Here is a 15,956-nt window from a genome sequence, read left to right as displayed (position 1 = left end):
GATAGTCATTACTTCTTATTTGATCAGCAGAAGAACCTTCCTTCCACTTGTAGCTCAGGAGGCCACAAATGAGTCTAGAAACTCTGCCCAGTGATGATTAATTCGCTCAGCTACTTTTGTGGGGAGATTCTGATAGAAATATCTTGGATCAAAAGCCCCTACCACCTGTGCAAACTGGGTTAATCTGCACTCACCATTCTCCAAAAGAACATCTAAAAATTCCCCAGACATGAAGAAGACTCTGGAGGAAAACATTCCTCTTTATCCTCTCCTTAACCCCTTGCCTCTCTGAACGACTCAGCTCAACGTGGGGTAGATGGGGGAAGAGGTGCTAACATGTTGCTTGTGTAGCCATTTACATGGATGACTAGAGCTCAGGATCGTTTTGAGTTGATTCCACATTTGCTGTTCTTTCTTTGGAGATCTGTTGAAAATAACAGCCAATGTTTGTAATGATTCATGATGAATCTCAGTAGCCTCACTGCACTAGGAATCACAACAAGCTGTGTGGTGGTTAAAAATGACCTTCTTGACAAGAGGCCCACTTTTCAAGGGGAATCTTTGATTAAAACTTGAGTCCAACACTGTCTGAGTCCCCAGGTAGGCTGCACAAGGCACAATGGGATTCACAAAATATTCTTACTAATCAAAAGTGACTGAAAACTTGTAAGAATTTTGGAAACTAAGATAAAAAGAGGCCAGAACTGGTTTAGAAGCACTTAATAAATATTCTAAGAGATAAAACAGGGACCAAATCTTAGGAAGCGAAATTGATAAAAACAAAAGCTTTTGTCAACAATTATGGTTATGTGCAGTGCAGTGCAGAGAAGCATTGTTGTAAATGTTGTAAAGGTTTTCTATGTTTTATCTCCTGCTCTCTGTGGATGTTTACACTCATCATGGACACTGGTCGTTCAAACTACCTGGGTCATTTTTATCTTCTGTATTCTCACTAAAGACCATGTGGAGACAAGGCCTCAGACTGGGGCCCTGACTACTCTACACACATTTGACTTTAATCTTTCAGCCAACCCATTTTGAATTCTTAAAGGTAAGTTAGTTAATTACTTCTGTCAAGCTAGTCAAAATCTGCCTCTGCATAGCTCACTATACATGTGAATAGGCACATGCCTCATCATTATCTTATTTTTCTGTTTTCCTTGGCTTATTTTGGACTGTTATTCATAGCTACAATTATCAGCAGAGGAATAATGAACAAACACAAGTTACTCGGTAATGTTACTCAATTAGCAGATGGGTCACTTTCTCTGTGAACGATAAATAGGCCCTTCTCCATCATTTCGCAGGAAGACCGCCAATGGACCAATCAGAAAACATGCCTTATTGTCTCAGCTCTGTCACCAACTGTGTGTGAATCAAGGCAAGTCTCTTCACCTTCTATTTTCCTCAGCTATAAAATGAAGTGTTACGTTAGATGATCCGACAGGTTATTTGCAACACCAGAACTCCACAATACTAAGCTCAAAGAATAATTTGGGGCCATTTGTTTAGATGGAAGCTGGGAAGACTAAACAAACATTTCCTGAAGAGGGACTGACTGAGCACATTTTCCTACAAGTTAACAATTACACAGTCAACCCCTTCAAGACTCTACTTGTCACAATAATTTCCAGTGATTGGTTAGTGTTTCCTCTTTGTTCTTGTCACTGTTAACATTACTAATTTTACTTTTTGTTGATTTTGCTACTATTATTATAAAAATAATACATGCACATTATAAAATGAAATGAAATTAAAGTTCATGAGATAATAGATTTTTTCCTCTAAATATAGAATAATAGTTTCTTGGCAATCTTTAAGGAATTCTCCCATTTATTTTACGTAAACACACACATTCACACACTTTTTATGTATTCTTACTTTTGTTACTTATTTGAGTTAACAATATATCTTAAAAATTTTTTCATATCAGAATATAGTTTATTATATTATTTTAAAATACTGGTCTATGTATGAATATTTTTTAATTCTTAGTTTTCTTTTGATGGATATTTGCTAATTTTTTCATTTTGTCTTTTATTTCATAAAATTGCATTGGATTTTCTATTGTAAAGATGAATCCGAAAACTCATTGTAGAATTACTCATAATGCAGTTACTGAGTCAAAATATGTACAGTTTAAAATGGATTGTAGATTACTACAATTCCATCCTAGTAATATAAGTTTATTCATCCACAGTCACATACTTGATAAGCCTGATGCTATCAAAATTTTATAATTTTTATAATATGGCAGTACAGAAATTGTTTCATTGTTATTTACATTGAGTTTCTTTAATAGTGAATAGGATTTAACATCCTTTCTTATGTTTACATAATATTAGCATTCTCTTTTTCTATGAAACATTACATTTTTCTCATTTCATCTATCTTAACTAAGAATGGTATATTAAATATACTATTATTAATGTTTGTATTCATAGTTTTTGCTTCATAAACATGTTTGCTGTTTTACTTAGTGCAGAGATATTCTTAAATGTTATATCGTTATTATGACTAATGCTTTTAAGCATGAAGGATGTTCATCTTTGACATGTTTGATGTGTTCTGAGTTGAAGTTTATTTTGCCCGGTATTACAATTACTATTCCTGCATTATAAAAAGCATCATTTCCACCTGCTTACATGCATTTATCCATCCCTTTATTTCTTGCCTATTTTCTGGTGTTACTTTCTTTGTTTGAGGTGTTTTGGGTTTTTTTAATATGCATACAAAATATAGTTGGGTCTTGATATTTTGAGTCAAAATGTGAATCTTTTTTCTTCAGTAGATGAACTGAGCCCATTCACATTCATTGTCATAACCAATATATTTAGTATCAACTCTCATAATATTTTAAAATTATGTGTATTACATTAACTATGCTTCTTTATTAAATGCTCATTCTCTGCAATTTTATCATTGTTATCATTAATATTATTGCACTTAAATCATTCACATTTTTGTTATATTAGTTACCTTTGTACTTACACCATTTTAAAAAATGCTCTTATCTCAATGTTTTCTCATTTAAATTTTTACTATCTGTTTTGTCAGTTTTTAATAGTATAATTTACTTCCTACCTATTGCACGTAAACAATTAGTGAGCTTACTCTACTTTTTTTTTGTTCTTCACTGTTCCTTCCCCTGTCACCTGTTAGGTTCATAATTTCTACTGTGTTACAGTATATTACATTTGTATGTTAGTGTTCCACCCTCATTCTCACCTGTGTTTTAATCTCCAATTATTTAACATCAGCCCTTTTGCTGAAGAAGTTTTCTTAGCTTTTTATTGATTGGATGAAATATATTCCTCAAGAATGGTTCATATGTATAGAATTTCCAAAATTATTGTATAATTAAAACAGTTGTTTTCTGTAGCCTTTATACTTGAAAAATAGTTTATCTAGATATAAATTTTAATTAGATTTGTTTTATTGAAATTTAAAAAAGAAAACTCTGCTACATTTCTGGCTTGCTTTGTATGTTTCTTTCTTTTTTTTTTTTAAGTTTGACATCAATCTAATTATTTTCAGTTTTATTTTCTTCTTGACCCTTCTCCCCCACCCTCAATCCCCCAGCATAGGCCTTGAGAATTTATATTTTATCTTTAAAATCAATAGACCCACTGTAATATTTCTCATAACTGATTTGTCGTAATAAATTTTCCCACATATTCAGTGAAATTTTATGACATATAAATTTATGTTTTTTCGATGTCTGAAAGCTTTCTCTTGAATTGTAATTTTAAATATAAGTTCTCTTCTATTTCTCCATTTTTCTGAATTTTTAATTTACACTGAGACCATAATGGGTTTGTATTTTCATTTGTTTGTCTTGTGCTTTCTACTACAAAGAAAAAGTATCTTTGACTTAATTCATTGTATACAGAGAAAGAATGCAATGAAGAAAGCATTATTTACTCACGAATGTATATTTCAAACTTAGAAACTTTAGGAAAGCATTTGCGGCTTGAAATAAGTTCCTAATTAGAGTATTGTTAGCACTCATAAAATTAAATCTTTAGGCCTGGCAATGTGGCTCACACCTGTAATTCCAGAACTTTGGGAGGCCGAGGCGGGCAGATAACGAGGTCAAGACATCGAGACCATCCTGGCCAACATGATGAAACCCTGTCTTTACTAAAGATACAAAAATTAGCTGAGCATGATGGTGCACATCTGTAATCCCAGCTACTTGGGAGGTTGAGGCAAGAGAATCACTTGAACGAGTGAGTCGGAGTTTCCAGTGAGCTGAGATCGTGCCACTGCACGCAAGCCTGGTGACAGAGCAAGACCCTGTCTCAAAAATAAATAAATAAATAAATAAATAAATAAATAAATAAATAAATAAATTTGTAGTTTCTATACCTGAAATGAATTGGGACATAGTTATTGAGGAGTGTCCTGCTACTGAATGAATATAAACAACCTCCTGTCACTAAAGGTTTCCCAGCAAGAATGACCAGAAAAATACTCAGTCTTCTGGCTAAGATTGTTTGCAGTGTTGAACATGGTTTTTCCTGAATACATCAACAGAAATAGCTTAGAAAGCCTGGACCCACGTAAAGTTCTTGGATCATATGAAGACGATGAGGCAATGGCAAAAGATGTAAATTTTTTTTTTTTTTTTGAAATAGAGCCTGTTCCAGTGCATCTGTGCTCTTTGCCTAACTTGTTTACTAACTTGGGCACGAATCTCCAACTAGTCTTCTACTATTCTTAATAATTTTCCTTAAATAGTTTCTTAATGTTGAATATTTTACCTTTGCGTTCTCTAGTCTGACATTCTTCTTGCCTATATGACCATTTCTGGGTTCATGAACACAGTCATGAGTCAAGAAAATCACGCCAACTAATGATCAAAAGGTATTGTCCTACCTTTAATGAAGGACTACACATTCATATTTTATTACTAAAGCCTCTTTCTTTTCTCTCCCCTGAGTCAGGGCCTTTTTGTTGTTGTTGTTGTTGTTTTGTTTTGTTTTGTTTTGCTGTTGTTCCACTACAACAATCTGTAGAAATGAGAAACAATTGCAGAGAGAATAACACTGAGCAAAAGGAGACCTTTCTAACATCAGTACATGACAGTGCTCATTGTCATTTTCCTCTCAGAAAATTTAGGAGAAGAAAATGCTCTCCATAGTAGATGACTTCAGGGACAACATTGGTGTAGCCCAGATTTATGTCTTAGCCAACAGCCGCCAGCACTTCTTTCCACAGAGTTCTGAAGAGGCTCATTAAGTTTCATGATCCTGCTAAACAAGTATCACTGACTTAAATCCCTGTCTATATTCTTGTTAACTTCTCTCATCCTTGTGGTATAAAGGCCTCGAAGACTACATGTAAAATAAAACCAAACTAAATAGTACCTATCATTATAGATGGGAAATTATACCCTGGGAAACAGCAGCATGTTTTAAGGACAAAGGGTGAATATTCTGGGCGCTAGAGAATGTTCTTTCTGCTCATATCAGAATCAGGTTGTTATAAAGACTATACTTCCCTGCAAACCTTTCACTAGGAAACAAGTCCTGTTCAGGGGAATCTGCACAGCAGAAGTGTGAAATACTTTTACGCTTTTATAGAAACTCCCCGAAGAGGTTTGCTCTTACTGGGACACAGTTTATGCTTTGCTACCACTAACACTCTGTTTACTCACAATTCCACTAAACTTTTCTAACTGTATTACATTTCACTTGAATGGATTTATAAGAATCCATTCATATTTAAATTCTTTATACTTAACATAGTTTTTACAACCTTCCATGTGACTAATCAAAGCATGAATAGTGATACCTGGTTTTGTTAAGCTATTTTTCTGTCTTTAGATTTAGTTCTAGCCAAAGATTTTGGCCTATTTGACACAGGTGAAGGGGAAAAAAGGAATAGAAAGAATAGGAATAAAAAGTACTCTGTAAAAGGTAAGGCCAAGAAATATAATATCACAAATTTTCAAGTTAACATTCTTTATCATTCTACTACTGGAAATGTATGAGATAAGCAAGAATGGTTACTAACTTTTCCCAGACTATGTTTCTTAAATGTTACTACAGAGCCAAAATATCTCATCCTTCAATTTCTCTCAGAACTGAATACAATTTTGGACTTCTTACATTAGGACAACTGAAAATTGACAGATGTTTTTAACCATTATAGATTTTTGATAATTTTATAAATGTGCTCCTTGTTAATGAAATAACATACACAAAGCACTCATTGTTCCTGAATTTAGCACTCACAAACTACAAAGGAATTAGTCTAGTAGGTGAAGCCTTTCCATCAGTGTTCTAAAATAATCATCAATTTTCTTTTTAAATTACAATCCCTGTAACATTATATTTAGAGAGTATATACTCCAAAAGGAAATTGTTCAAATTTTAAGATCACACAAAATAAAATAAAACATAAGATCCTATCGCTATCAGTAAAAAAAATTCCAAAATGAACTATTTATTGCTATTGTGTTTGTATTTCATTTCACAATAAGACTTGAACGAACTATCTTCCAAAGGCTGCTTCTGATAGCTAGAAATGTTCTCTCAAGGGAATAATTACCTTCGTTTATTACTTGTTTGCAGTTTTCAATGAAGACTAGCATACTTTCCATTTGTTTTAAAAAGTAGGATATAAAATTTTCCAGTTGATGTTATCAGTATAATTCACTTCCATGTTAAAATGTCATCCTTTTATGTTCATTAAACAATATGTTATTTTATGCTGGAAAGGGGAATGAGGCGAGGATTACAGTAAAGATCATCAGCAATACAACTGTGTTTTCCAGTCCCCAGCCCCCTCAACCCCCAGCAATCTATCAGAAAATAACACATGCATTTTAGAAAGAAAAGTTGTGCTTCTTTATAGCCTTCTAAATTGAAGAGGAAAATATGGAATCTTTCAGAATCCCTAGCAGTCTTGATGCCCCAAGTTATTCCCTCACATAAACAGAGCTTCATTTTGATTGCAATTAGCAAAGTATATTGTTCAGGGTCAGAAGGCACTTTCTGACACTAGCAAGTATTTTCAGGGAAAGCTCAACTGATTTTCATCTTAAAAAATATGTAATTGCAAAATAGCAAACCTAGATCGAGGGTATAGGATGACTGCAGTTGAATGACTTACACTTTCCTGTCTAAACATTAGTGATGCTTCTCTGGACAGACTTGACAATTGATCATAAAAAGATGCTCACTCTTGGCAGGGGGAGAGGCAAAACATATGGCTTAATAGATTTTGATGCACAAACAGGGAAGTCAATCACCTTCAGACTGGATTGTTTGGATTTGATGCTAAGTGGAAATTTGCAGATCTGATTATTAAAATGGAAAAGCAATCCTTTATGATGACCACAGGGATAAACATCATTTGGAAAATAGGGCAAAAGCCAAAGTTTTAGTAATGCATAATTTTTCAGAAACTCAATCCACTTCCTTCAAAGTCAGAGGTTAGTATATATGTAGTCTTGCTTTCCCATAAACCCCACCAAAATGATTCCTGACCCTGAGAAATATGGCTTTTTAAATACAATGTCCACACTGGTAGCCTCATGACCAAAGCTGGAGTTTGAAGGAGCTTTTTATTTGGAGATCATCTTACAAGGTTCTGAAAGGCAAATGACCACTTTGACATAAGGTAAATTAACATTAAAAGCATTCAGACAAAAGAATGAGAAAAGGTGTGAAATAATAGTGAGAATGAATATTAGGTTAGTGGAAAGGAGAGGTGTGGCAGATTGAAAACTCAAAGTATCTTTAGTTTGTTATTTAACTGCACCTAATTTGTTTTACATACACATAAACATATAAAAAATAATGCACCAAAAGAAGTAAAAGCAGTTACATTGGAAAGATCTATTTAAGAATTCCAGCGTCATCACTTGCAGAAATTCCTCGGGGACACTTTGTTCAGGTAAATGAACAAATTTTCCCTCTAATTTAGATTCATGTCTTGCTTTTGATCTAATATAACACTTTTTTGTAGGTTAGGTTTTTAAGAGTAGCTTTAATTTTTTTTTTTTTTGAGACGGAGTCTCGCTCTGTAGCCCAGGCTGGAGTGCAGTGGCCGGATATCGGCTCACTGCAAGCTCTGCCTCCCGGGTTTACGCCATTCTCCTGCCTCAGCCTCCCGAGTAGCTGGGACTACAGGCGCCCGCCACCTCACCTGGCTAGTTTTTTGTATTTTTTAGTAGAGACGGGGTTTCACCGTGTTAGCCAGGATGGTCTCGATCTCCTGACCTCGTGATCCGGCTGTCTCGGCCTCCCAAAGTGCTGGGATTACAGGCTTGAGCCACCACGCCCGACCAAGAGTAGCTTTAATTTTTAAAGTTACCTGTGTAGGTGTGTGTTTCAGAGAATCCTATTCCATGTTAAAGGGCAATATAATGTGTTAAGGAGACTTAATTTATAGAACTTCTCTATAAGTCAACAGATATATACATAAGCATGTAAATTTTCCCATGGAAAAGCAATTCAAAGATATTAAGCTTCACTTAATATTCCAACTGTAAACATTGTCTAAAGACCATACTTATGGTGATTCTTTAAGAGTTTTCTTCGTTTGCTATTGACAAGCATGTTGTCCATTTTGAGTTCTTCATATGGTCCTTATATAAAAGCAATAACTAGATATTTAAACAGGTTATGTTTACACAAATAAAAAAGCCATAAAGGAATGTATACTCCCAACTAGTTGAAAGGTAAAAGTTGAAGGCCTTTTAATAATTAGTCCTTAATGATATAATACTGGATATAATCTTATACTTTCATCACATGCCTTGCTAATTCCTACTCTGATGTGTAAAAATGTTAACTATACTATTTTAACTATTACGACTGGGTGCGATGGTTCACACCTGTAATCTCAGCACTTTGGGAGGGCGAGGTGGGCGAATCACTAGGTCAGGAGTTTGAGACCAGCCTGGCCAACATGGTGAAACCCCATATCTACTAAAAATACAAAAAATTATCTGGGCATACTGGCGGGCACCTGTAATCTCAACTACTCGGGAGGCTGAGGCAGGAAAATCGCTTGAACCGGGAGGCAGAGGTTGCAGTGAGTCGAGATCATGCCACTGCACTCCAGCCCTGGAGACAGAGCCAGACTCCATCTCAAAAACAAACAAACAAAACAAACAAACAAACAAAAAACTATTACATGTGTTTGAATTGAAGCATAAAATATGTTTTAGAGCAGGGCGTGGAAAAATTATTTTAACCCAGCAAATAGTAAATATTTTAGGCTTTTCGGGCCACGGGATCTTTGTGGCAACTGCTCAACTCTGCCATCATACTGTACAAACAGTCAAAGGCAACATATAAATGAATGAATGTGGCTCTGCTGGAACAGAACTTTATTTACAAACATAGGTGAGAGACCAGATTTGGTCTGAGGAGTGTAGTTTGATGACCCATTATTTACCAAGTGAAAAGAGCAGTTTGTAAATAACTTCTGCTGTGAAAAACTTGCAAATATACAGTACTTCTTTCTAGATTTGGTGAATTAAGGTTTTCTCTTTAGATTTTTTGTATCTGCTCTGGTCATGCTGAAGATAGATTATATTATGACATCATTTCCCACAATTATTCTCCAGGAGTATCTTCAATGTGTCCTTATTTTGTTTTATGTTACAATTTTGCTCTTTTTTTAATTGATACATGATAATTGTACATATTTATGGAGTACCAGTGATGTTTTGATACATGTGTACAGTAAGTAATGATCAGATTAGGGTAATTAAGATATCCATCACTTCAAACATTTATCATTTCTTTGTGTTGAAAACAGTCCAAATCTTCTATTCTAGCTATTTTCAAACATATAACCCATCATTGTTAACTATAGTCACTCTACTGTATTATTGAACACTAGAATTTATTCAGTCCTTCTAGCTGTGTTTTTGTACTCATTAAATAACTTCTCTTCCAAACCCCTCCCTCCTTTTCTTTCCAGCCTTTGGTAACCAGCATTCTACTCTCAACGTTTTTGGCTCCCACATAAAAGTAAGAACATGCAATATTTGTTTTTCCGTGCCTGGCTTATTTCACTTAACATAATGTCTTCCATCCCTGTTGCAGCAAATGACAAAATTTCTTCTTTTTTACAGCTGAATAGTATCCTATTTTGCATATATACCACATTTTAAAACTCCACTTATCCATTGATAGACACTTACCTTGATTTCATATCTTGGCTATTGTGAATAATGTTGCAATAAATATGGGAGTGCAGATATCTCTTTGATATAAAGATTTCTTGTCTTTTAGATATATACCTAGTAGTAGGATTGCTGAGTCCTATGTTAGTTCTATTTTTAGTGTTTTGAATAACCTTCATACTGTTTTCCGCAGTGGCTAACCTAATTTATACTAATTTACATTCCCATCAACAATATACCAATGTTCCCTTTCCTCTGCATCCTCATCAGCATTTGTTATGCTTTGTCAGTTTAATAATAGCCATTCTAAGTGGGATGACATGACATCTGATAGTAGTTCTAATTTGCATTTCCCTGATGATTAGTGATGCTTAACATTTTTTTCATATATCTGTTGCCCACTTATATGTCTTCCTTTGAGCAATGTCTAGTCAGATCATTTGTCTACTTTTTAATCTGATTATTATTATTTGCTTTTTTGGTATCAAGTTCCTGATATATTTTGCTTATAAGTCCCCCATCAGCTAAGTGGTTTGCAAATATTTTCTTCCATTCTGTGATCATCTCTTCATTCTGTTGATTGTTTCCTTTACTGTGGAGCAGCTTTTTAACTTGATGTAATTGCATTTTTGCTTTTGTTGCCTGTGCTTTTGAGGTCTTAACCAAAAGATCTTTGCCTAGACTAATGTCCTGATGTGTTTCCCTAATGTTTTCTTCTAGTAGTTTCATAGTGTCAGGTTTTACATTTGCTATTTCATTCCATATTGACTTGGCTTTTGGGAATGCTGAAAGGGGTCTAGTTTCATTCTTCTGCACATGAATATCCAGTTTTCCCAACAATATTTATAGAAGTGATTGTCTTTTTCCCAAAGCATGTTCTTGGCACTGTTGCCAAAAATGAGTTGGTGTGAGTGTGTGGATTTATTTCTGGATTCTCTAATATGTTCCCTTGGTCTATGTGTCTGTTTTTATCCTAGTACCATGCTGTTTTGGTTACTATAGCTTTGCTGTATATTTTGACGCAGGTAGTGTGATGCTTCCAACTTTGTTCCTGATGCTCAGGATTATGTTGGCTATTCAAGGTCTTTTGTAATTCCATATAAATTTTATAATTTTGTTCTATTTCTGTGAAGAATATCATTGGTATTTTGGTATTGAGTCTGTAGATTGCTTTGGATAGTATGGACATTTTAATGTTATTAATTCTTCCAATCCATGAACATGAGCATGAGATAACTTTCCTTTTTGTGTGTCCTCTTAAATTTCTTTCATCAGTGTTTTATAGTTTTCATTGTAGAGCTTCTTCACTTCTTTGGTTAAGTTTATTCCTACGTATTTTATATTTTTGTTATTAATGTAAATAGAATTACTTTTCTGATTTCTTTTTGAAGTTGTCTGTTGTTGGTGTATAGAAATGTTGCTGATTTTTGTATATTGATTTTGTGTCCTGCAATTTTACTGAATTCATTCTTTGGTTCTAACAGTTTTTTTGGTAGAGTCTTTAGGTTTTTCTTAAGATAGGATCATGTCATCTGTAAAAAAGGGTAAGTATCCTTCTTCCTTTCCAATTTAGATGTCCTTTATTCTCTCTTTTCCCTAATTACTCTGGCTGGGACTTCCAGTACTGTTTTGAATAAAAGCAGTGAGAATAGGCATCCTTGTCTTCTTCCAGATCTGAGAAAAAAAGCTCTCATTTTTTATTGTTCAGTATCATGTTAGTTGTGGGTTTGTTCTACATAAATGACCTTTATTATTCTGAGGTATGTTTCTTCTATACTCAATTTGTAGAAAGCTTTTGTAAAATTCAACATGAAAGAATCTTGTATTGAATGCTCTTTCAGCATCTATTGAAATGATCATGTCTTTTGTTTTTAAATCTGTGTACAATTATCTTACTTTTATGATTGGATTTGTAGCATCTCTATTGCATTTTAGGTAAAATGCAGGTATCTTTATTGCTTCAGCATTGTCGTAGAGATACAATTTCAATTCCATATTATATATCTTAAATGTTTTTACCATTTTTGAAATGAGAACCAAATATAATCAAGGTTTTTGCTACAATTACAGCATTCAATGACTGCCCCTTTGCAGTCTCTCTGTCCTTTGGATATGAGCCAGGACAATTAACAAGTTGTTTTTCTACATGGATGAAACTGGAATCTAACAAGTTTAGGATGCCTTGCCATGGCCACTCACCCTGTTAGTTCAAAGCTTTCCAGTAGTTTTATCCTCTGCTTTATCTAGTGCTGGATTTCCATTATTTTTCACATATATTTTCACTTATCTCTCTATATTAACATGCATCTAAGTGTGTAAATGAAAGTGATTACACAGAATCCCTGGCCCATGTCCAAGCCTTAAGAACTTTCTCAAGCAGAAGACATATTCTACCTCAACCTTATCAATATGGTGCTAAAAAATAAATGAATGCCTATAGATACCAAGTTACTGTCCTTTCCACAGTATAACACAAATCCCCTTTCCCCTGTATTTTCTTTATTTGGGAGGTCCAATTGCCTCCCCTCAACGTTGGTCCTCCATAAGAGTAAATAATGTTTCAGTATCTCTTTAATTTCAATCAGGTACTATATCATAAAGCAGAACTAACATTAAACTGAAAATTGACTATTTTGCTTCTCTCACTGATAACTCCACCCCAAGACCACACCTGCATGCTTTACAGGCTCCTCTTATTTCAAAGGAGGTGGAAAAGAGGAGGGAAGGTTGAGGATTTTCCATCATGGGAATTATAACAGTATGTTTTGTTTTGTTTTGCATTTTTTTAAAACCAGGTGTCACTGTGTTGCCCACACTGGAGTGCAATGGTGCAATCGCGGCAACCTCAACCTCCTTGTCTCAAGTGATCCTCCCACCTTAGCCTCCTGTCTGGGACCACAGGTATGTGCCACTATGCCCAGCTAATTTTTGTGTTTTTTTGTAGAGACAGGGTTTCATCATGTTGCCCAGTTTGGTCTTGAACTCCTGAACTCAAGCAATCTGCCCACCTCAGCTTCCCGAAGTGCTTGAATTACAGGTGTGGGCCACTATACTTGACCTTATAAAAACCTTGTAACAATTTTTTTTCTTTTTAACAAAAAAATGAGAATATTTGCAACCTAAAAGAAAGTCTTTATAATTCACAGTTCAAGAATGAGGAATGGAATTAGTGGTGCTTATATGGTCTTTCTTTTACTTAATTGCTGGTTCAAGAAAGTTTTTGCCCTGGTGGTTATAATACACTAGAGCTAATCCCTGGACAACAAAAATAGATCTATAAACATGGCATCATGGTGTGGCTGACCTGGGCCTTAATTCTTAATTAGTCATTTATCAGTCAGTTGTGTGGCTATAAGGAAAACATAATTCATTGCAATATAGGTTGCATTTTGTAGAAAGAAATATAACAATATCTACTCTACTTTCATTGTGGTGTTTTATGGGCAAAAATATGATACTGCAATTTAAAGGATAGAGTCAAGGATAAAAAGTGAAATGATTACGGAAATGTATAGCATACAACACAGTTTTCAATTTATGCCATTCTAAAAATCTGGGGCTTCTTTGAGGTTCATCAAGGCTTGCAGGTGGTATGGGAGAGTTAAGGTCAGGTATTAGGATCCCTAGTCCCCACTCAAACAAAGTATCTCAGTATCAGTCTCATGTTTGGGGGTACTTATTAAGAGTTTGCTTCCCAAATGGGCATCTATTACATTAAAAAATTAAAAATCATTTAAGAAACAAAAACTTATTATGAGTTAGCAAATCCGTATTTGAGTAAAAGGTTCAGAACTTACTAGCTATGTTACCTCGAATCTATCTAAAAGTGGTTCTTTCCCATGTGAACCCTATAACCACTGATAGTTTAGCTCAGAATGCATTTTTCCCAACTGTAAAGTGTTTTCCCCTACAGTTTTAGGCTCAAATTTTTACTGAGCAGTCTGTCTATTTTTTTTTTTTTTTTTTTTTTTGCCAGTTTCTTCTTTGTCTAAGGTAAGTCTACATTTCTGAAGCTCCATGCACTCTTACCTGTGGACACACACATACATACACTCATGGAAGAGGCAGCTTTAATCTTATTTGTGAAGTAGTAATATTTGTAATGAACTTTACCACCTTCTGGAGAAAGTTTTTCAGAAATATTATTAGATTATGCATAGAGTGTAGGGAGAAGAAAGAGAGATCAGACTGTTACTGTGTCTATGAAGAAAAGGAAGACATAAGAAACTCCATTTTGATCTCTTTTTGTATCAATCATATGGATTAATCATATTGATTAAATACAAAAAAATTGTTGTAAGGAAATAAATATGAAGTCAATTAATTCACGTCAAAAGTAGCTTTACTTCAATATGCATTATGTAGTTGCTGATATAGACTTTACACCTTAATCTTGAGAGGCAGGGTCGGCAGGCATTTTTCTCATAACAAGTTATCTAATCATTTTGAGCTCTATACAACATAAACGTGATTAGATCATCATTTCTTTAAAAATTTTGCATTGTTTCTAAGCAAAATGCACGTCTTTTATCTATAAAGATCAGATTATTTCCTTCTAGGCAGAGGGTATTTAATTTTGTCATGAATTTGAAACAAATTCTACAAACAGTGAAGCTAATTACCAGAAAGAATTGCTAACACTGAGTGCTTATTATAGACTGGTTACTATGTCCGGCAACTTACATGGATTATCTCATTTAATCCTTGCAGAAGCTCTGTCAGATGGATATTATTACTATCATTTTACAGAAAGGAAACAGGTTGGAAGCTGTTAAAAAAAGTTAACCAACATCTCCCATCTTGAAGGAAGTGGGAGTGGGAAACCTCCATCACCACTGTGCTTTCAGAGCTTGTACAAGGACTTTTCTGACATTTAATTGTTTTTATATCCAGTAACTTGACACAGTGGGATATGTCACATCAGAAGTTCATTTTATCCAACATCAGGGAGTTACACTTCTCAAAATTAGATGTCTCATGACTAAAAGACTGCAATCTCTCTATTGCCGTTGTGAACACTGGTAACGACTGAAGCTTTTCTGGCAAAAATTACTCCTGCATCCAGCCAGAGCATCAGAGAACTGAGAGATATGTCTTTGATGTGACTATATTGTCCTCTCAGAGAGTTGATTTCCCTGAAGTGGGGTGTTATGTTGTGTCTATAGCTTATAAAGTTATTTCATGTATTGTATAGATGAACATAGGGATGGAGGATACTTTATCTCACTGTCTCTTTCCTATAAAGGGGAAAAATGTTATTAAGACTTCAATATCAAAAAAATCTGCATATACTGAGTAGCAACTGTGGGTGGGTATGTTTTTGTGTGTACATGGGAATATATGTGTGCATGAGAATATAAGTAAATATGTGAAAGTCAGAGAGAATATATGTGTGTGTGAAACTATATGTGTCTAATTATTAGTGGATGTGTTCTAAACAACATGGTCAATCTCAAAACTAATTATATGTTTAACTTGGATTTGGCTACTAAGTTACTCAGAGCCAGATTTTTGTTTAATGTGCAGTAACTGTACTCTAACACATGATATAAATTTCATGAACTAGTTTTACCTTTACTTTTTCTCACAAAATAGCTAACGTTATTTGCCTAATTTATCCTGATTTTCTTATATATTTTTAATTTAATGTGTTGTCTTGATTGTTGTAATGAATCTTACATTTTTTAATCTCTGGGTGAAAAAGTTGACTTCTAACTGAATAAATAATTAGAGATGCAGCATTCACTTTAAAATTAAAATAATAAAATACGCTGGAAAGACAAATGAAGCAGTTGAAATTCTT

Source organism: Macaca mulatta, chromosome 7 (assembly GCF_049350105.2).
Source record: "Macaca mulatta isolate MMU2019108-1 chromosome 7, T2T-MMU8v2.0, whole genome shotgun sequence".
Lineage (NCBI taxonomy): Eukaryota > Metazoa > Chordata > Mammalia > Primates > Cercopithecidae > Macaca > Macaca mulatta.
The sequence above is the reverse complement of the archived record's forward strand: the minus strand, read 5'-3'. Positions refer to the sequence as shown.